This window comes from Marmota monax, unplaced genomic scaffold (assembly GCF_021218885.2).
Source record: "Marmota monax isolate L192 unplaced genomic scaffold, Marmota_monax_Labrador192_F-V1.1 WCK01_AAM20220418_F8-fsc00334, whole genome shotgun sequence".
NCBI classification, from domain to species: Eukaryota; Metazoa; Chordata; class Mammalia; order Rodentia; family Sciuridae; genus Marmota; species Marmota monax.
Genome location: NW_026692252.1, coordinates 654,804 through 677,340, shown reverse-complemented (window position 1 = coordinate 677,340; position 22,537 = coordinate 654,804). Strand labels below are relative to the sequence as shown.

Here is a 22,537-nt window from a genome sequence, read left to right as displayed (position 1 = left end):
TCAAGAATGTGAGATGTTAAACTTTCACTGGACAGAACAACAGCAGAACAGCTTGTCCACAGTCCACAGCTAGGGAGGTGGTGTCTTCTGCTTAAAGGGACACCACTGAAACAGCACAGCTTCAGCTACCAAGGAGTAAGAATGAAAACTAACTAACACAGACAGTGAAGCTGTAGGTTGCAGAAGACTTCCTGGTGACAGAAAATAATGGCAGTGAAAGAAATAGAACTTCAAGTCATTGCCCTCAAGTCCTTTCCATCCTAAATGCTTACAAGATTTTTCCACATGTTGAGACAGTCATGAGATCTTTCAGCTGTTCCTAAATGTTAAGGCAGTTCCAAATTAAAAACAAACTTCCAATGATAATCACTGCAAGCAAAATATCAGTCAAAAGGACCAGCCAAACTTACCCAAGTTCTGGCATGCCCAGGAGCACCAGTGTGCAAATAGAAAGTATCTCTGATATGATGCCAGAAGCAACAGGTGAGGCTGCCATGTCAAAGTGCCTACAGAGTGCTTGATGGGACAGAAGCCATGAGGCCTGGAATTGAGAACCAGTGGTTCAAGCAGCAATTGACACTCACATCATATTCTGCAATGTTCTGACCCCTTTAAGTTCACTAAGCATATGCTCAAGCATTCAGAATCACAGGTCCAGTTAGAAAAACAAGCCTAAATGATTTTTCCTAAAAGAAAATGCTAGCAAAACTTAGACCTTCCCTGTTAGGGACATTGAGCCTGTTTGCTTCTCAGCTGATGGAGCATTTCAGAGAACCAACTGAGGGCCCTGCACATGCAGCAGCCCTCTCTACTCTTAGGCTACTTTTTCTTGGGGGCTCCACAATCTGCCATGGGCTGCCTTTCCCTTCACATGGAACCACCAAAGTCTTTCCTTCTCAATTGATTCCCAAGTGATTCCTTCCCAATCACTACCTGTACCCCAAGACACAATGAAACCTCAGCCCAGAGGACAGCTACTTCCTCAGAACCCTAACTCTAACACAACCAGGCGACACACCACAGCCCAGATGGACCTAAGCATATATAGGTCTTGACTCTCCTGTTTGCCTGCTCAGTGACCTTGGAAAGACACTGGATCCTTTTTAGTCTCCATTTTCTCACTTGCTAAATGCCTCCCAGTTATGTGGTGAGAAATTAGAGTAGATAAACATCAGCCCAGTGTCTGGCATGGGGTAGGTGCTCAAGAAATGGGACATGCCTTTTCCCTAAGCTGAGAACTTGCCCTGCTTTCAAGGGATTGTTGGTTGTTGGTGCTATAGGAAGTCTTTCCCAAACTCAAAACTAATTAGTCCAATCTAAAGCAGTGTTCTGTTTCATCCTCTTGAAATCTATATTCAGACTACATGACTTATAAATATACTTTTCTTATTTCTCAGAATATAAGTTAAATTGCTATGTGTTAAATTGTTATACTTCAGCCTCACTGGCTGCCTTTCAGTGACTCAAATACATCCGCCTCTTTCCTATCTCAGAACCATTGCACCCGCTGTTCCCTCTGCCTGACATGCTCTCAAATTCACCCTGCAGGTCGCCTCTAAATATCACCTCCGTGGGAGGCCCTTCCCAACCACCAGATGAAAGCCAGCTCCCAGAGGTATTATTTTCACCCAGCACAATTGCAGCTACACTATCTATTCACCCATCTCTGCCCCAGGTGAAGCAGCACTAGGAAGCTGCAACCCCAGCATCTAGCAGGCACAGAGAGCACGAAGTAATGTCCATTACTTTGAGGAGCATGGGGTAAGAGGCAACACTGATCTGGATGTGCAAGACTCCTGCTCCACACACGTTCTCCCTCTCTGGGTGAGGCCCTGCAGCCTGCAAGACTCTGTGCTGGGAAAGGAGATACAGCAATGCCTTGCTGCAAGGCTTAGGAGCGTGACCCAAGCCAACTTAGGCTGCAGCCCAGGGGGAAGGGGCGGGGCTACTACCCCTTCCAAGACTGGCAGCGGTCCTGCCCAGTCCGCAGAAGGGGGAGCACAGAGCGCAGGTCTGGTTCTGGCGAGGGAGGGCGCAGTTGGAGGCGGAGTTCCCGCAGGTTCTGGACGGGGCTGATGCCTCTGTTCTCCCAGGGAGCAAGCCGGGCTGAAGGCCTTCCTGGTGGACCGTGACACTCAGGTGTCGCACCGGAACCCCATCTTCTCAGATCTGCAGAGGGTCTGGAACATTGAGGTGTCCTTTGTGAAAGGGGACAGTGTCAACATCTGTGCTTCGTTGATGGCTCCCAGAGCGCAAGTAACCCGAGGGACAGGAAGGGGCTGAAGACTGAAGACAGGGAGCAAAGTTGTAGAATTTCCTTTTTTGTTTTTTTCCTTTTCTCTTTGTGGTGCTCGGTTGGAACCCAGGACCTGGCAGAGTGCCAAGTAAGCACTCTACTGCTGAGAGCCACGGCGGAGTCTGTATGGCCCCTGGCATTTTGCCAACAGTATTGATTGACAGGCGAGGCATTACTATCCGCCTCTGCCGCAACTTTTGAGTTCTCGCACTATTTTGGAGTTCTCATGGGGATTTCCGGGGATTCCCTGAGAGTTCCCATTGGTTGGGGAAGTGCAGGAGGAGGGATTTCCGGGAGAGATATTTCCGGCTGGGGGTTCCTGGACAAGCCTCCTGGCGCGTTCGGGAGGATTCCCAGGGAGCTGTGTGAAGTGTTTTCCTGCAGTTTAAAAATAAAGTTTGTTCCTGCTTCAGTGTCTCGTGATTTGTGCCCAGCCAGACTGCGGCATTTGGTGGCCTGTACAGGGGACGTCTGAAGCTTCGGGGTAAGTGAAATTGCTTGCCCCTAAGGGAAGGCGAGAGAATGGGTGACCATTTTAAAAAAAACAATGTGATCTTGTTTTGATTTGTTTTGTGTTTGTTTGAAGCTGCCTATCCCTACAATTTTCTCAGGCAGATTAGGAAAAATGGTTTGCTCAAGGTTTGAAGTTGTTCACCCCTGAGGAAGAGATAGAAATAGACCACAAATGCACATGTCAAGAAAATAGGAAAATTGATACAACGATTTTTTGTTCCGTTTTTGTTTCATTCTGTTTTGGTTTTGTTTTGTGTTATCTTACTGGGTTGCATTATCTTTATAACAGATTAGAAATTAGTAAAAAACAAACTGAAAGAGTGTTAAGTAAATTGTTAGAGGTTCAGACCATGGAGAAAGACATTTTAGATCAAGCAAAAGAGAAGGTCTCTCAAGCTAGTCAGACAGAGGAAGAAAATTTAAAGGAAGAAAGCTTAAAGGAGAAACAGCTTTTAGGGAAAAAGCTACAACAGGAGGCTGCTACTAACACCGTTCTATCACCAGAGGGTGTAATTCAACCAACAGCTCCCCCTATGGAGATAGCTGAGTGGCCCTCAAACCCCATAGTTGATAGATGGGATCCTGAGACAGGACCTCAAAGATTAGCATGCCCTGTACTTGAGCAGGCAGGAGGGCAGCGAATTCACCATGCTTTAGATTTCAAAACAGTGAAGCAGTTAAAGGAGGCTGTAACAACCTATGGTCCTCAAGCACCGTTCACTGTAAGCATGGTCGAATCCATTACCAACTTGGACATGACGCCAGCAGATTGGGCTAGTATGTGTAAATCTGTGCTAAATGGAGGACAATATTTGTTTGGAAGGTTGCCAATGAGGAATTTTGCAGGGAGACAGCTAGACGAAATGCAGCAGCCGGTTACCCTCAAAGAAATCTAGATATGTTGTTAGGAAAAGGACCTTATGAGGGTCAATGGCAACAAATTGAATATGATCCTGGCATATACGCACAAATTGCTGTAAATGCAGTTAGGGCATGGAAAACTTTACAGGGGCATGGAGGTTTACAAGGTCAATTATCTAAGGAAATACAAGGAACTAATGAACCTTATGCTGAATTTGTAGATAGGCTTATTCAAGCAGCTTCCAGAATTTTTGGGGATACAGAACAGGCAATGCCATTTATAAAACAACTGGCTTATGACCAAGCAAATCGTTGTTGCAGAGAGGTCATTAGACCATGGAGACATGAAGATTTAAACACATATATTAAATTATGTAGAGACATTAATGAACAAGGGCAAGTCTTAGCAGCAGTACAACAGGCTTTAGATGCCAGGCCAAAAACATGCTATACTTGTGATCAAACAGGACATTTTAAAAGGAGTTGCCCCATAGGAGGAGGGTTTAACAAAGCTAGATATCAAACGAATAGAATACCGGGTATTTGCCCACGATGCCGTAGAGGGAAACATTGGGCTAATGAATGCCGTTCTCAAACCACCATAGAGGGTATTCCGTTATCAAAAAACAGACAAGGTGAAATTAAAGTCCAGGTGTTATTATCAGGATTGTAACGTTCTACTGTGTTCAGACAATTCCAAGACTCTGCACCTCCAATTATGTACAGATAACCACCAAGTTCACAGACTGCAGACTGGTGTCTATGAATGTTAAGAGGAGCACCAGTGATATGAATATCACTGAATATATACCATGAATATAGTGAGGCAAGGAGCTGGGGTAGCTGTTCTTGATGGAAAACTGTTTGTAGGTGGTGGTTTTGATGGTTCTCATGCTATCAGTTGTGTGGAGATGTATGATCCAACTAGAAATGAATGGAAGATGATGGGAAATATGACTTCACCAAGGAGCAATGCTGGGATCACAACTGTAGGGAGTACCATTTATGCAGTGGGAGGATTTGATGGCAATGAATTTTTGAATACAGTCGAAGTCTATAACCTTGAGTCAAATGAGTGGAGCCCTTACACAAAGATTTTCCAGTTTTAACACATTTTAAGACCCTCTCAAACTAACAGGCTTAGTGATGTAATTGTGTTTAGTAGAGGTACACTTGTGAATAAGGAGGGTGGGTGGGTATAGATGTTGCTAACAGCAACACAAAGCTTTTGCATATTGCATATTATTACATGCTGTACATACTTTTTTGTGTTTGGAAAGGAAAGCAAATATGATTTTTTTGTGTGCGTGTTTTTAAGACTTCTTTGGTTATTTTACTTTTTGGAAATTGATATTGTAAAAGAATAAACCAAGAATTGATTGGGCACATCATTTCAAGAAATCCCCTCTCCTCCACATTTGTTTTGCCAATTTGCACATTAAATGACTCTTCCCTCAAATGTGTATTATGGGGCAAGAGGGGGTAGGGTTTAAAGATGTAGGCAGTTGGGTTTTTTAAGGGCCCTTTTTCAATAACTGGAACACTCTATAACAAAAGATATTTATTTAAATAGAAGACAATAACTATTTTTGTTTTTATTAAAAGAAAGCTAACTTGCCTACCAATATTTAATCTTTTATGATTGCCTTTTTATAACTTTTTATATTCTCAGCAGAGTGCTTTACCTGTTGAAGTAAAATATGGCAGATTCAAGTTAGTGAAGCAGAGTGGCAATCTTAAAGGATGCAGAGTGGAGTGATTCTTTTAAATGCTCAGAATGCAAACTTTTAAGCATTTGGCTCAGCTGCATTTTTTTTTTCTGAGAATGCAGTACCAACGTTTTTTTGAATGGAGTTGCTGAACAGTAACATAGTGATGATTTTTGGTATTTGAAACACTGGTTTGAAGTATTTTGATTTGTTGAGGGTATACTTTATTCAGCAAGAGATTTAACTATATAAAAGAACAGTGAAGTATTTGATCTTCTTCCATAATTCTGCTTTTATTTATCATTAACAAAAGAATACTAAACAGAAGCCCTTGATTTAAAAAGTTTAAACTGTGTTGGGTTTGTGAATGCAGCCTTTATCAGAACTACGTTTTTGCTCAGTTTTTCTTTTCTTTTTTTTCTTTTTTTTTTTTTTTTTTTTTTTTGCTCATATGGATAAATCTGGGGGATGATTTTGTGTCTAATGTGTAGTGTTACAAGCCTAACTGATGGTGCTAAACTTAGCATGTCCTAAAGCTTGCTGCAGATGCAAACATATTAAAGGTACTTTGCAGGAAATCCTTGCACCATGGGATTAATACCCAGTTGTTTGTGTACTCATTCATTACTAAAAGTTTTGGGGAAAATTTTTCAGTGAGGAAGAGTTAAAGCATTTGGGGAAAATACCCACCTGGCATATTACATCTGAAATAAATGGATAATTTGTAAGGTGTTTTTTCTTGTCACAGACAATGAAACACAGGAACCTAATGAGCCATGTAGGATGAGAGGACTATTCAGTAGCTAACTTGGGTTAGGAAAACAAATTGAATATTTTCTTGAAATACGTTGGTACTCTGGTACTTTGCCACCTTTCTCTCATCTGTTTTTAAAGAAAACCAAGAAAGGAAATCAGTTCACCTGGTTACTGTGTAGTTCCTGACTAACCATCTGTCTCTGGTTTGTTTCTGAACTAAAACTAGAAGTTTAAATTTGAATTTGCCTAATAGAATGACTGTTGTTTATGGATCTGTGTTTGTTCTATTCAGCACAAGGAAATAAAGTTTAAGTTGAGGATTCAGCACTAAAAAAAAAAAAAAAGAAACCAGACAAGGACCAAGTGTTTACCCACGATATCGTGGAGAAAGACATCGAGCTCCACTGCCAAAAAATGAACAAGGGGGCCCAATGCTCCGGGGCCCATGACCACAAATGTATGGGGCACTGGAGGAACCCAGAAACACCATGGAGGAACCCAGCAACACCATCAGGGTAGTGCCCAGGACACATTATCCACCAGATCTCTCATCAGACGAACCAGAGGAAGAGCAGGGTTTGACATCTGCGCCTCCACCAGAGCAGTACTAACTCCAGAGATGGGAGTTCAAATCATTCCCACAGGAGTAAAAGGACCTCTTCCCCAAGGAACAGTAGGCTTATTGTTAGGACGCAGTTCTTCTACGCTAAAAGGACTTATGATAAGTCCCGGGGTAATTGATCCCGATTATGAAGGTGAAATAAAAATTATAGCTAGCTCTCCAAAGGGTATATCAGTAATTTCACCAGGAGATAGAATAGCACATTTATTAATAAAACCCAGCCTACATGATAAATTTTCCAGTAGTACTATAGAAAGAGTTTCCAGGGGATTAGGCTCCACAGGTGTAGATTGGGCTATGCTGTCTTTAAATTTAGATTCTCGTCCCATGCTAAAACTAAATATTCAAGGACATGAATTTAATGGGCTACTGGATACAGGTGCAGACCTTAGCATCATATCTCGTCAAGAATGGCCAAAACATTGGCCGTTACAACAAGCCACTCAAACGCTTTGAGGCCTAGGAGTGGTGACTAATCCCCATAGAAGTGCAATGGTATTAGATTGGAAGGATCCTGAAGGATGTGAAGGAACTATACAGCCATACGTATTGGATCATCTTCCTATAAATTCATGGGGACGAGATGTCCTAAATCAATTAGGTTTGACATTAACAAATAACATCAATCCAAATGCGCCCACTATTAGGGCTAGACAAGGTTTCAGGAAAGAAAAAAGATTAGGAGAACAAGGCATAGCAGCACCAATTCAAATAGATCAGGGAATAAATAGACATGGACTGGGTTTTCAGAAGGGGTCACTGAGGCAATAAAAATTACTTGGAAATCAGATAAACCAATATGGGTTCCTCAGTGGCCCCTGACTAAAGAAAAGATACAAGCAGCCCATGACCTGGTCAAACAACAATTAGTGGAGGGACATATACAACCTTCCGTATCTCCTTACAATACTCCCATTTTTGTCATTAAAAAGAAATCTGGTAAATGGAGATTATTGCAAGATTTAAGAGCCATTAATAATGAGATGGTTATTATGGGACCTGCTCAATCAGGGATTCCTCAATTGTCTGCTTTGCCAAAAACCTGGTACGTTTTAGCTATAGATATTAAAGATTGTTTTTTTTCAATTCCAATTCATCCTGAGGATAGTCCACATTTTGCATTTACTATCCCTGCACTGAATCATGAATTTCCTGATCAGAGATATGAATGGAAAGTACTCCCTCAAGGGATGGCTAACAGCCCAACTATGTGTCAAATTTATGTCAACAAAGCAATCCAGCCACTTAGAAATCAAAATCCTAAACTACAAATATTTCACTATATGGATGATGTATTGTTAGCACACAAAGATAAAAACAGATTGCTAGAATGTTATGCCACACTTACAAATTTATTAAAAAATTATAATCTAGAGATAGCAATAGATAAAGTACAATTAAATTTTCCAATTAATTATTTAGGAGTTCTATTATCCTCAACCATGATCCGTCCACCAAAAATTCAAATACGAGTAGATCAACTCAAATCACTTAACGACTTTCAAAAGTTATTAGGAGACATAAATTGGATAGGGCCTTATCTAGGCATACCAACAGGAGAGTTGGGACCTTTATTTGATATCCTAAAAGGTCCATCAGATCCAAATTCACCCCGCATGTTAACGCCTGAAACAAGAAAGGCATTAAAAATTATTGAAACATATATGGAAAATATGCATTCGGATAGAATTGATATAAATTTGCCTTTATTATTTATTGTAATATCAACAAAAAATATTCCTACAGGAGTATTTTGGCAAGAAGGTCCATTATTGTGGATACATTTATCTTATTCTCCTAACACTATTCTTACTAGGTATCCTGAGGCTGTAGGACAATTAATACTCAAAGGAATAAAAGCAGCAAAGGGAGTGTTTGGAATTTCTCCCAATAAAATTATTACTCCATATACTATGGATCAAATTGATGAGTTAGCTAATGAGTTAAATACTTGGGCAATAATCATGTGTAAATCTAATGTTTCATTTGATAATCACTTACCATCTAATCGTTTGTTGTCTTTTGGGTATTCTCATCCTGTAGTTTTTCCAAAAATGACAAGAAAAACCCCTATCATGAATGCTCCAAATGTATTCACTGATGTGTCAAATAATGGTACAGCAGCAGTAGTTACCCCTGATAAAACTTTTACATTTTTGGTACCCAAACAATCAGCTCAAAATGTAGAGCTTAATGCAGTTTTACAAGCTTTTGTGATGTTTAAAGATTCCGTATTTAATTTATTCTCTGATAGTCAGTATGTAGTTAATGCTATAGTATCCCTTGAAGATGCTGGCAGGATTTCCCCTTCCTCTACTGTTTTCTCTTTGTTTTCTGCTATACAAAGTCTAATCTGGAACAGAAAAGATCCATTCTTTATAGGACATATCAGAGCACATACAGGATTGCCTGGAGCCCTTAGTTTGGGCAACGATTTAGCAGATAAAACTACACATGACATACATATTTTCTCTACAAGAGAAGAAGATACACATTTTCATAAAAGGTTCCATGTCAATGCTAATTCTTTACAAAAGCATTTTAAAATAACTAAGGAACAAGCTAGACAAATAATAAAACAATGTGAAAATTGTGTGACCTTTTTACCACAAGTTAATTTTGGAGTCAATCCTAGAGGACTGATACCTAACCATATTTGGCATATGGACGTCACACACTTGCCACAATTGGAAAATTAAAATATTTGCATGTTACAGTTGATACTTCTTCTGGATTTTTGATGGGCTCCCTTCATTCCAGAGAAAAAAACTGAAGATGTTATAGCTCGTTGCTTACAAAACTTTGCCACTGTGGGCGTTCCAAAACAGTTAAAAACAGATAATGGTCCTGGTTATATTTCTACCTCTTTTAAACAATTTTGCTCATCATTTGGCATTACTCATATAACAGGAATTCCATACAATCCACAGGGACAAGGCATAGTTGAAAGAGCTCATCAAACTATTAAAATGTACTTACTAAAGCAAAAAGAGGGAATTGGAAAGGGGTATATATCACCCAAAGATAAACTTAAAATAACCCTTTTTACTCTAAACTTTTTAAATTTGGATTCCTCAGGGCTTAGTGCTGTGGAAAGGCATATGTGTCCAAAAAATGTACATAAGCCTAAGGTACTTTGGAAGGATATTCTAACAGGACAATGGAAAGGTCCTGACCCAGTGATTTTCTGGATTCGGGGTTCTGTTTGTGTTTTTCCACAGGGAGAACAGCAGCCAATTTGGATTCCAGAGAGATTAACTAAAACAATTTCTACAGGCCAAAAGGAAGATGATTTGACTCAAATCCATAACAGCTGATATCCAGAACTCCAGTTTGGCTACTCTTACATCTGCGACAGTGATTAACCAGGATTCTTTTTTCAATATTTATTTTATTATTTGCCTTTACCCACATCATAAAGTTCTATTTTATTTTTGAGCTCATACAGACCTAGGTTAATGTTTTTCTGATCAGTTTTATTTTTTGACTGTGGAGTTTTTAAGTATTGCAATGGAGATTTCACCTAGGTAAAGCTACAAGGCCTTTACTATTGTCTTATGTGTTGTATGTTATGTGTGCACACTTCTGTTTTGTGTTGTATGTCTGTATGTGCATATGTCCATATATCATATTTGAGGAGCGCTCATGAATAAATGGATCTGAATTTTTTATTCACGTGATTTTAATGGTTTAATTTAGATTGGGTAAACAGCTGTTGAAAATTGTTTTAATATGTGAACAAATAAGGAGGTTAACAGATCTGTTTGTTTACTTTCACCTTTCCTTCTCATTATATTTAATAATTCTGTTCAGGATAATGTAAATTGTTCAAAAAATTGTTTTCTTAGTGCCTGTTGGAATGTTACATAATTTTTTTCTTAGCATCATTGCCAGAATTCCTATCTTCATCCCAGTGCCGGTGAAGACAAAGATAAAACCAAAATACAGCTTCTTCGATAGTTATCACAACAAACTGTAAAAACTGATGCATCAATGAATAATAACTCAACAAGTAATGCTCAATTAAGGAGTTGATTTACTTTGGGAGGAAATGGACATATTGACAGATTCCTCTGCTTTGAATTGCTTGCAGACCTTGCCTGGACTATGTATCATTTGTATGCATTGTGAACTATCTGTTGGTACAGCGAATTGTGGTAGTGCTGGAGTATTTTTGCTGATGGTGTCACCGGTGGTACAATTTTTCAAAGGAGCCCTCAATTGGCTTAGTGTCATGGCATTTTGCATCCTCCTCCCTTCTACTAGTGATGGTCTAAAATTTGGGGGCCAACAGAGGTGAGGCAAAGAACCTCACCCCCCCACTGGTGCAAAGGCCTATCCACAAGTATGGCTGTATGCTGGACTGGTAGTCAGTGACGGGTATGATCCAATTGCAGTGGTACCAACCTAAGACAGGAGGCTGATGCCTAGAGGTCAGTTCATCCAATGACGGGTAAGGACCATATGTTGAATTGGACTGCCTAACAGGCACGGTCCCTAAGCCACATTGCTTGTTGTTTAATTAAACAAAAATGGGGAGATGCTGAGAGCCACGGCAGAGTCTGTATGGCCCCTGGCATTTTGCCAACAGTATTGATTGACAGGCGAGGCATTACTATCCGCCTCTGCCGCAACTTTTGAGTTCTCGCACTATTTTGGAGTTCTCATGGGGATTTCCAGGGATTCCCCGAGAGTTCCCATTGGTTGGGGAAGTGCAGGAGGAGGGATTTCCGGGAGAGACATTTCTGGCTGGGGGTTCCTGGACAAGCCTCCTGGCGCGTTAGGGAGGATTCCCCGGGAGCTGTGTGAAGTGTTTTCCTGCAGTTTAAAAATAAAGTTTGTTCCTGCTTCAGTGGCTTGTGATTTGTGCCCAGCCAGACTGCGGAACTCTACTAGTAAACCACACCCCCAGCTACCTTTGTTAGAATTTCATTAACAGGTGAAAAGTGTTTGAAGGGGGAAAATTAAAATAAGTAAACTAAGGAATTCTATGACTGCTAAGAGCCAAGTCTGATGTTTACCTCCAAATCTGGTTGTCAGCTTCCGTGGCACACATCCAGACCTGCCCAAGCTGGAACTCTCTTGTCACTTCCTGCATTCTCCCCTTCCCCTCACATCTTGTCTAATGTCAGCTCCATATTTTCAGCTTCCTAAATCTTGCTGGAATCTGCCCTCTTGTCTGCCTCTCTTTGGCCCCTTTCCTGTTTGTGTCTCAATCTGTGCTTTTGTAGGTTACTAAGCCGAATGGGCTCTCCACCCCAAGTCTTCTTCTTGATGCCCAAGGCTAGGAGAGTGATTGCCTTAAAAACTGAGATCATGTCACCATAAGTCCTCTTAATAGGACTTCAGTAACCTTTTTGTGCCACCCTAAAGGCAATTCAAGTTCACACTTATTGAGGGTAGCTTGAAGGCCCTTTGTGATCTGTTCTCTGCTTAGTATGACCCTATAGGCTGCACTCCCACCACTGCCATCTTTTCCACATTCTACTCCCCACATCCACAGCCCACTCAGTTCAGCTTTGACTCCCTCATATACCATGCTATGCCTGGCCAGCTCCCACTTTTCTCTTAGGATGCAGTTTAGACTTGCTTTTACTAGTAAGCCATCTCACCCCACAAGCCCAGGAGTGGCCCTCTGCACACTTGTATTAGTCCATTTGGCCTGCTATGCCTCAAATCAGATGCCTTGTAAACAACAGAGATGTAATGCTCTCAGTTCTGGATTCTTGAAGTCCAAGGGTCCTACTACACATACATTCTCTACAACCCTCTACCTCCACCCCAATTTTTGGTATTGAATCCTCTGGATCTCTTGGTGATCACTCCTAAATCACAATTTCTACTTCTCTTTTGAAACTGGATTAGCAACTGAACACAAGTAAGAGAACTGACTCTTCTGTGTTAGCCTAGAGGGTTGGAATTTATCTCTTGGACATTTTATCAGTAACATGTTAAAAAATTTACCTGCAAATAACCCAAAGTGAGGAGGGTCTACTCTAATGGTAGAAAAGTGAAACTAATTCTTAGTGAACCCAAGCAGGCTTGATTGCTGAAGCCTACAGATGACTTTCCACAGGGACACAAGGGGCATCCTGTGCCCCCATAGGATGATGATATCTATTAATTAGACTTTCTCCACGCAAGCTCCAAACACCAGTGAGCAAGAAAGGAAAGCCTCCTTCTCATTTCCCATGCCCAGGACATAAGAGGAGCCTATTACAGATGTTACTGTGGCCCCCGGTAGGGAATGAAACAGATCAGGTTGCAAAGTAGCTCAGGGCAGTAAAACTAATGAAAAGAGAGTTAAAAGCCCCATCCTCATGTGCTCTAGGCAGAGATTGACCTATATGCTCTATTGGTTATAGCCAGCCACCCTCTTCCTCTTTGGGGTAGGGTCTTTTGGATTTGAAAACAGTCTCTTTTCCAGAGAATCCCTAAGAAAGGGAGCTGAACTTTACAAGCTCTCTTGGTATTTGCCAGCCATTCCAGAAAGCCTGGGCCATCTGGGCCCTCTGTCCTTCACACCTCCTGCTAGCATGTCAATGGCCTTCAGTCAGTTCATCTGCTGTCCCCACAGCTCCACACCAGTGTGCACTACCCTCCTCCTCAGGGTCTCCAAGTTCTCCTGTTCCTGGAAACCCCTATTTTCTCTGATTTCCTCTCTTACAGCACACCCACCTTTCCATATAATTAGAGGTCTTTTCATAAAGCCAGTATTGACACCTAATTGTTACAGCCTCCAGGACACCTGGCTTTCCCCATCCTTCATGGAGTCCACAGGATGCTGCCTTCATGCTCGTGCCTTCCTGGGCCTTGCCTTTGAGGCTTCAGCAGCCCATGAAGGTGGTGGAGGAGTGAGGGTTGACTTACAAGGAGGCCCATAAGGTCAAGGGAAAAGCAGGGGTGAGGCTAGCCACCACCATTAGAAGAGCTCCAGGGAAGGGTGGTTGGGCATCCTCATATACACCAGATCCCAGGTATTTGAAATTGTAACTGGAAGCTCAGTCCTCATCCTCAATGTCAATCCAATAACAAAGATAAGGTCTTGAGGAAAAGGAAAATGTTTTATTGATTTGCTTGCAAATGAGAAACACAGGAGAATCCTATCCCAGAGCCAGTGATTCTGCCCATCATGGGGAACAGTGGGTTTTTAAAGAGGTGATTCAGAGAAAAATTAGATTAGGGAGGAGAGATCAAGGAGAATAAATGTTGAGGAAAAGAAGTTTAGGGAAAAGAAAAAAAAATATAAAAGTTTCAAAGAACCAAGGGATATAGTCAAAGCATCAAGTGAACCCCTGTTACAAAATGACATTGCACTCAATCCCTACCACCATTTGCAGGGAAGGTTATCTTGCACCCACCCATGGGTGAGGCAGAGAAGGGAGCCATGGGTGGGGCAGAGAGAGAAGTTTGTTGTTGGCCATGAACTGAGCAATAGTGCAGAGAAAATGGAGGCAGGAAGCAGGTGGCCTCAGGCTTCTGCTGACCTGCATGCCTGGTGGCAGGTGGTGTATGAAGAGAGCTGAATGGGTAGCCAGATGGCCCCCTATGTGACAGGCATTATGGCCTTCCAAGAGTTGCCCTTTCTGGTGGATTTGGTATAGTTGCTATAGGAGAAGGAGCCAGACCTCATGCCCCACAAAGGTACTCCATCCCAGGAACAGGAAAGTGGACCCTCTGTTTCTGCCTGGGGGAGGGAAGGCCCTCTGCAAGCCACTACTATCCATAGCCAGAAAAGAAGAGGATTTTCTAAAAAGCTAGACCCCTGAGGCAGTTCCCCTTTTTGCTGCCCCATGAACATCCCAACCTGAGGAATGAGGGTCAGCTTAACTAACTGTGATTCTCTGTGGCTTTGTAGGTCCTGTTTATGGATAAAAATGGGATGTTTTATCTCTAAGGTAATCTTGCACCCAAAAGAGAAGGTCAGAGTGGGCACTTGGAGAAACCAGAACAGGGCATGTCTGACCCTACTGCAAGAGCATCTGCTGCCAGCTGGGCTTTAATGGCTCCTTTCTGAACTTGTTTTCACCATCAGCAGTGAGACCACAGGAAAGATCCCCCACCCAGAGAAGAGTGATGGCCCCCCTTCATGCCATCTTCAATACTTTCCTTTCTCTTTCCCACAGCAACTACACTGGCCCATCTCCAGGACCACAGTCCAGTGCCAACCTGGCCACTGTGAAAAGTCACAGGGCCTGATCACAGAGATCTCCACCCTTACCACCATCCCTGATGGTGGCTTGGCCAGAGAAGTGCAAGCCACCCTTACCCCACATCCCAGTTTGTCCTCTGTCCATAATCAGACAGGAGAGCCATTTTCTGCAGATACAGAGACCTTGACCCAGGAGGGTGCTGATGTTGATGGTCATCTTGGCCACTGCCTTTTGACCCCATGGACCCAAAGCCAAAGGGTAAATTTATGCTGACCTGAATGCTAGGCAGGCTGTTCCTAGGCATGGGCACCCAGTCCATGGGAACATATGCAGAGGCTCGAGGGAAGCAGCAAAGTGGAGGGGAAGAAGGAACTTGCCAGAAAATTAAAAAAAGAACAGGGTGAAGTGTTATGACCATGTGAAATAGGCTACTGGGCCTGCCTAAACCTCACCCATAAAGTCTGGGCAGAGAGGGTATTGGAATCTGGGCTCTGAGTGCTCTGGTGCTCTGCAAATGGTGAGATTCTGCTCATCCCTCATCCTGTGCCCACCTCCTGGCTACATGGCTTAATGCTACCCACCCCACTTCCCTAGTTCACCCACCTCTGCCCACTGCCAAGCTTTGGAGTAGCCCACTACTTTAGCGTCCTCACAAAGCTGCCCTGCGATGGAGTGGCCAAAAATATCTTGCAGGTATATGGGTTGGAGAACAGCACCATGCACAAGGAGAAGGCAGGGAGGTGTGGACAGCCTGGGCTCAGCCAGTAGGTGCCTGGAATAGTCCTGGGGATGGTAAGGATGTGTAATCTACCTCCTGGACACCTCTGTATCCCTGGATCCTGGGATGGAGTAGAGCACACCTGGTATTCTCTGGGTGCTTCCCTCCATGTGGCCCTGGGTGGTGCATCCTATCCTGTGGCTTGCAAACTGTGTGGCCACTGGACTCCTTCCCATGCTGTGATTGTCTCTTCTGTCTCCCATCTCTATCTCTGTGCTGCTGCCACACTGGAATACGTTGCTGTAGGTTATTCCTTCAGTCACCCCATGCCATCCCAGGTGCCTGGGCTCTGGACCGCTTCTCCTGCCTGTGACTGCATCCACACTCTTTCTCACCCCTGCATCTCTCTCTTGTGGCCCTGCAGCATGAACTAGAAAGGTGACTAGAAAGATGCCAGCACTCACCCACCCTGCCTGAGGACAGGCACCAGATAGGAGCCTGAGGACTAGGAGTCCAAGAACTCCTTGCTACCACCAAGGACCTCAGCAAAGCCTCTATTCCCTGTGGCTGGCTGGGACCTAGAAGCATGTGTTCCTGCATCTCACCTCCTTTCCATGCTGTATGCCCTAAAGAGCCATAGCCACAGAAAGAAGCCTCTCTACATCTCCATGGACCACAAGATGAGACTGGAGGCAGCCATGTGTCTGATCCAATGCTGCTACAGGTTCTGGATCCAAAAACTCTTAAGCCAGGTGGGGTTCAGCACATGCTCCTCTAATTATCACCACTTTTCAGGACTGCTGAGGTCACACAGCAGTGGTTTGAGAAAAATGTGGCCCTGGGATGAGGGCAAGTCCATGAGGCCCTTGCTGGGAAATCTGGTGTGGACATATTGGGCCCTGGAGGCAGGAGGGTAAGCAGGAGGATGCAGAGGTTCCAGAAATTCTACCTGAGATTTCCTGTCTGTTGTTCAGAAGCCACTGAGCCCAACACTCAGCTTCTCCCTCACTAAAACCTCCTGCACTTGGGTACCAGGTTGTCTGGAGGATAATTTGATGTCAGCTCTAATGGTAGAGTACTCCACAAGTCCCCAGCCAGGAGCCCAGAAGGAGCAGCCCTCAGCCAGAGGCCCTTACAGGAACACTGGGAGTGAGTGCTGAGGAAAACTTATGCTGGCATCAGGAACTGCAGGGTGTGGCTATGCCACATACCCAGCACCTAAATTGGTGCTCAAGGATCAGGGAATCAGCAGTCTGATGAGCCACTTGGTTCAGCTGAGAAGGAACTCATCCTGCACCTGAGTACATGATGCTCATGGCTCACCTTCACAATCATGATGAGAGGACACCAGTCACATACTAGTATGTGTTCCACAGAAGATATAAGATGAAAATCCAAGAGAAGCCATCCTCAAGAAGAGAGAAAACCTGGTTCAGGAACAGTATTTGCAAAAGCCTAAGGGCAGGGAGAAGTTTGATATGCTCAGGCAGCTAAACCAGAGCAGGAGGGGGGTGTAAAGCAACCAGGAGCCAGTTTGTGTCTAAAGTTTTCAGATTGCAGACCTCTCTGTAGGGACTCAGCAGCCAGAGTGCAGGGCTTTCAGATCTGTCTTCTTCAGGAAGCAGATCCCTGTGTGCTACTAGGCCCTTGGGCCTTTGGGAGGAGATGGGGGCATGGTCTGCACCTGAGGCCCTGCTTTCCACAGCCCAGCCATGGAGACTGCTGAGGATTGGGAGAGATGGCCAAGAAGCCTCCCTCCAGTCTACTGCTTTCTGTATGCTGGTAACTTGTGATAAAGTTTACTTGAAGCCATCTAGGAGACTGGCTACACACACTGTTAAAAGAGTGGGCCTCTGTCCTGCCTTGGCCTGGTTGCTGGCATGCAGAATGCCCTCCAGGTGGCAGCAGCAGCCTACATACCACCAGGACCAGGCTTCTGGGGCAGATGTGGGTGGATGAGTTGGCTTGTGAGCATCCACCAGCAAAAGCCTTGCTCTCTCCCCATCCAGGGTATTGCTGGAGTTTTAAGCACATGGGTGGTCAAATCTGAGTGTGTCTTCAGGCCTAGGAGGCCTTTCCTCTTCATTTTTTCCCAATGGCATAACGAGAAAAAAATACAGGAAATTTTCTGAGGCATTCAGCCTGAGAGAACTCTGGGTTGTGCTATCCCAGACCTGCTGGGAAGGCCTCTGTACTCTTCTCAACTTACCAGAGAGTGGCTCCCCATTCTTGCAGGTGAGGAGTCAGCCACATAAAAAGTACTCTGACCACCAAAAATAGGCAAGATCATGTATGTGCCTGGAGTTGGAGAATGCCGCAGTCTGGCTGGGAACAATTCAGGAGCCACTTGTCAAAAGAAACGAACTTTATTTTTAGAACACACACACTGCACCACACGGCTCCTCAGGAAAACCCTAGATAGTGTGAGAGATGGTCTTGGTGTTGGGTCTCCCTCCTGCTGCTCTCGTTGGCCTCTGGTCATAGATGCTGCTGCAATGACAGTTCCAGGTGCAAGTGCTCCTGCCACGCTGGGCTGCTGCCTGCCAGAAACCCACCACCCATTCACCTACTTCCCCACTAACTGAAGCAGGAGCCATCTGGGTATTAACTGCTCCTGCCCATGAGTCATGAGGCCCCAGAAGTAAGCTAAACCCATCTGAACCAGGATCGGGGAGGCTTCTTGAGGCGAGAGTCACACTTGGTACTGAGTCACTCCTGGGTCTGTCCCAATATTCACCTGCAATCCACAAACCCTCTTTCACTCTGGTAGAAGGTAACATTGCTGAATTTTCTAGAGATGGCAGGAGGCACAGACAACACTAGTTGGAAGGACAGACTAGCTCTGCTGGGAGGCCTCAAAAGAGAGTTTAATGTCTCCAGTAAAGCCGGACAGAGTTACTCATTTGGGGAGGATTCTAGGACACTTGTCCTCATATCAGGATGTCACCACTGAAGTTCTTGGCATTTGTGTCACCCATACCTGATATCTGAAGTCTGGGCCTGAGTAGGACTTTCTGTGGGAGGTGGGAGGGCATTCCCAAGCTGTTCGGTAGGTAGGGTGTGTCCAGCGTCTGCCTCAGAATCAGCCAGCACATTCCCAAGTTCTGTCTCCTCTAGTCTGACACCTGCTCTCAAGAAGATTTGCAGGACCCTGGGACACCCCAAGTCATGTGTACCAGGGCAGGAGAGGTGAGCACCAGGAGAGACTTAAGCTGCCCACAGGTGGCTGCTTTCAGAGGTCCAGGCTGATCCTGCCACAGTATTGTGGCTCATAACTGGCAGGAAACATAGGAGAGGTCCCAAAAGGAGAGGAGAGTGAGATGTACTCCTGGCTTGGTGGGAACTCCAGATATATAAGGCCCAAGGCCTTTTTTCCAGCAGAGCTACTCCAGTGTCTCCAGAATAAGCTGTGTATTTGGGGGGAAAGAGGGAGTGTCTGCACCCTTCCCTTCAGGCATAGTTCCCTAGCTACAAACATCCCTCTCTTGCCCAAGGCAGCCCAGTCTCTGGTCCCTCATAGAGGTGAGGAACTTGGGGTACCACTAGGGGCCTGTGTGGGGTGGGAGCTCATGGGCCTATCCCTCCTGCCCCATCAGCAACCCAAGCTGCCCAGTGGCCCCCCTTGCACTCCCCTGGCCAAGTCACTTGTACAGTTTTGCCAATTACTAATGACAGCAGAGGTGGATGCACTGTCATGCCAGTGAGTAGCAGGCAAGTGGTGTGCAAGGAGCACAGCCTGCTCTGCCCCACCCCAGCCAGGCAACCAAGACCCTCAGCCTCTGACACCAGAGGCCAGTGCAGGAAGGTGGTTAGGCCCTGCAGAGGGCAACCGGAGGTGGTGGCAGGACAGATGTGCAAGATGAGATCCAGAAAATAGTGGAAAGACCTAGCACACCTATGGAGGAGGAGAAGGAGGAGGAGGAGGAGGAGGAGGAGGAGGAGGACATTTGGGGTCCCAGACCCAGGAAGAGACAGCTTGGGTGCTTTGGGTTTTGATTTTGGTGATTTAAATTGTGTGTGTGTGTGGGGGGGTGTGTTTCTTTAAACAGAGCCATAAATGTGCACAGTCTGGATGATCAGATAGTTCTGTGGGGCTTGGGATGGAACCCAACACCTCTTGCATGGTATCCTGCTTTCCCCATCCTCCTGATATTTACTCCAGTTCTTTCTGTATTTACCTCTGAATAGCAATGTTATGGCTGCTTTTTCCTTTCCTTTTCAGACTTATAAATTATCCATTGACATCCCACTGTGGGGAGGCAAAGTTCTCTCATGGAGCCCAGATGCATACATGCACACATGTGTACACACACAGCACACTCATCCTGTTTCCTCCCATTCCCATTTTTAAGGGTTCAGTGAATACAAGATGATTCTTTGCATACACAGGTTACCACTGAATAATGCGTTGTAATTATATCTCTGTACAAACTCTAGTTTTTCCTGGATTTAATAATTGCCTCACTTGGGGGAAGGGTATTTTCTATGTGCCCATTACTTATCCCCAAAACCTACCATGGAATGAAATGGAATATGAATCTCTTTTTTGTACTGAAAACATCAGTCCATCTGTGTGCTTATTTTTTTCTAGAGCCTGTGGCAGATGACCTCCAAGATGGCCCAGTGATCTGCCCTTCTGGAACTGGTGTTCTTGTAGTGCTGCATTGCACAGGGTGGGTATGTATGACAAACAGAGGATGGAAGAAGGCATGGCTCTCTCCCTGGCTCCTCTTTAGGTTAGAGAAAACACTGTGGCTCTTGTCTTGGATGTGGTCTCCCCTCCCCCTGCTCTCCCTTCCACTCTTTCCCTGTTTCTCTTTATCCCCCTTTCTCTCTCCCTCTCTCCCCACCTTTTCTCTTCCTCTCTGCTTTGCTCTTTCACTCTCCATTTCTTTTTCTTCTTGTTTTTCTCTCCCTCTTTCTCTTTCCTCCTTCCTGTCTTTCTCTACCTCTCCATTTCTCTCTGCCTATCCCCCTCTTTCTCTTCCTCTCTGCTTTCTCCTTTTGACATTTGCTTTGAGGGAGGTACCCTGCCCCATCATAATCCACTCTGTGAATGGGTCCACTTGGCTAGGAGTGCAAGCCCCCAGATTTGGGAGGATGGTGCCCTGGCTGTCCTCTTGGCTTCAAGCAAATTCATGACACCTACAGTCAGAGTCCTCCACCATTCTGCTTCCAGATTCCTGTCCCCCAGAAACTGTGTGATAGTAAATATATGTTCTGGGATAACTTGTTACACAGCAAAAGATAAGCAACATGGAGCCATTCTTCCTCAGGTATGCATCTGTCATAGTCATCTTCACACCTGCACACAATTTACCATCAGGGACTTCCCTTCACTCCAGCCTGGGAAGTTCTTCCGTCTGTTCTGGTTGGCATCCCCTCCTTCCCACATCCCACAGAGCCCTATGTTTTGGACAATTCCCTGGTTTAATACTGAGAGGCAAAAATACCAGCCCAATCTGCCCCTGCCTCAGAGCCAGAACCCCAGTCCTGATCTTCTAGCTGGAAACCTAAGACTGAAGCTTTTTTGTTGTTGTTGTTGTTAACTTGCATAAGACTTCAGGTGTCTGTCAACAGTCTAGATATGAACTGCCCTGATGGATGTCATCATGTTGAAGCTCATCTGCTTTGAGGGCCTGCTGGATTCTCCTCTGGGCCCACAGTTTTATGTGGATTGAGCCCACTGTGTTAGGCAGCTTTCTGTTATTGTGATAAAATACTTAAGAAAATCACTTTAAAATAAGGGAAAGTTCATGTTTCCAGAGGTTTCAGTCCATGGTCACCTGTTCCCATTACTTTTGGACCTGTGGCAGTGCAGCACATCATGACAGGAATGAAGCTGCTCCCTTCATGGCAGCCAAAAAGAAAACAGAAAGATGCCAGGAGAGCACATCCCTAGCAACCTAGGATGGCCCACTAGACCCACCTTCTACAGGTTCCATCACCTCTGGATAGGGCCATGGGCTAGGGACCAAGCCTAACACATGGGCCTCTCAGGGACACTCAAGGTCCAAACAATGGCACCACTAGACTGGGATGTCTGCCTGGGCTTCGAGGTGCTGGGGACCCTCCTCCAGCTTCACTGCTTATCACCTTCTGTTAGTTTCTCCTGCCCATGGCCCCAGCATGGTTAGCAGACCCCTGAGGGAGGAGTGTAACCATCCTCAAGCATACCCTGCTCTAGGCCTGAACTTTGACTAGGCTGTAATCTTCCCTGGGGACTCCTCACAGTCTCTCAAGTGGACAAATCCTGGGACAAGAGCATGCAGGTGTACTAGCAATGTTGCCTTGTGTGTAATCAGAACTTACAGGTCATTTGTCAAAGAAATCACCTGAAGCAAAACTGGGTCCAAGGTAAGCCAACACTGTATGGCTTGGCTGCCTCCTGGCTCTACATGAGCCCTGCCATGTGGGGGCTCAGAAGCAACCCCAAATTTCCTCACTTCTGTATCTAGTGACCCCATGCATGGGATGTTCTTGCTAAGTGGCTCCAGGAGAAACCCCAGGCAGTGCACCTTCTCTGGCCCAGCCTTTCACAGGTCTTTCTCTGAGCATGTCTGTGGCTCAGGGTGGCTAGATCCACGTGCAAAGTCAGCCTCCACCAACATATAGAAATGGGGTTTCTCAGTGGAAAGTCAAGGCACTGTTATCAGAGGGAAAACACCAGGTGGGAAAACTGAGGCTGGGGCCTTCTGTAGAAGTATAGACGCTCCAGGGACTCATAAAATTTCATTCACCCCAAGGCCTTAGGAAGATACCATCTCTCCTCAATAGTGCCCTGTCACATCTCCCAGAAATTCTCTTTCAATGCCAGCAGGGAACAGTGTGACTAAGAGCCCATTATTAACTTGCTGATCTTGTTTCTGAGGCACAGACATAAATGGCTTAGGGGATCCACTTGTCATA

The 22,537-nt window shown here is 44.8% G+C and overlaps 1 pseudogene; it reads left to right on the top strand.

Moving 5' to 3' along the window:
- Window positions 1-15,678, top strand: part of LOC124086180 (E3 ubiquitin-protein ligase RNF213-like) — a 79,921-nt pseudogene extending 64,243 nt beyond the window's left edge.
- The last annotated feature ends 6,859 nt before the right edge of the window (window positions 15,679-22,537 follow it).